We start from the raw sequence: 1,053 nt of genomic DNA, 5'->3' as shown, positions 1-1,053 counted from the left end.
TTCCGGTTCACTGGTACAGCACATAATTGCTTCCTCCTTTATAGGAGGAGTTGTGGAATAAGTAATGTTTCTAAAATTAACCAAGCTGTGACTATTTAAAGTAACGTGGCACACAGAGGCTATTCTTCTGACAGTATGAATGTTTTCCCTTAGAGTGTGACGATTAAAACCGAAAGAGGATTTGTTAATTTATTTTTTATTACAGAGAACTTGAACCTGTCTTTTGTGCAGAGCCTTTAGAACAGGGCTGGTAAATTATTTTAACCTCAGCCACAGGGCCACATTTGTAGAATATTGACCTAGGGGCCAGATGTTGCAGTTACAACTTCTCTGTGTCAATAATAAGAAATAGGCTAGAGCACGCTAGTCCGCACTGCAAAGCGTTACATGGACCCACACTGACATAACTTGTCAACTTAGCCATTCCTGCACATTATAATTAAATTAGATGAAGTGTGTACTTGCTTCAAGTCAAGGCAAGTCAGCTTTTATTGTCAGTTTCTTCATATGCACAGGTCATACAAGGAAATTGAAATGACGCTGCGGCTTCTCTCTCTATACCATGAAAGGAACGATATACACAGGACGGACATTTACTTACATCCTACTTACAGCCTACATAAAAGTGCAAGGCAGGACAAGTAACAGTGATGGACCAATAACAGTAAAGTGATGACAGAATAAATAATAACTGAGCATTTACATAACATTGGTGAGTGACAGTGATGGACCAGTGATAAACCACTAACAATAAGTGATAGAGTAATAAATAACAGTTTAACATTTATATTGAATATCTAACTATAGTGGAAAGAATAGAAGACATAATAATAATTGATTATTGATTATCAATTATTTACTCTTAGGTTCCTTATTTTTTATTGTTCCATTTTTCTTTTTTTGCTATACTATTTTATTATTAACCACACTTCATTTAGCCTTACTTTTTGATTTTCCCATCAGTTCTATCTTTCTCATTCTTTTCTTTTATTAGTTTTATAATTATTATTTCTTTATCTATTCTTTATTTTTTATTTTTGTTTTACAAGTGTT

The sequence above is a fragment of the Engraulis encrasicolus genome, chromosome 11 (assembly GCF_034702125.1).
Source record: "Engraulis encrasicolus isolate BLACKSEA-1 chromosome 11, IST_EnEncr_1.0, whole genome shotgun sequence".
Lineage (NCBI taxonomy): Eukaryota > Metazoa > Chordata > Actinopteri > Clupeiformes > Engraulidae > Engraulis > Engraulis encrasicolus.
Note: the sequence above shows the minus strand (reverse complement) of the source record.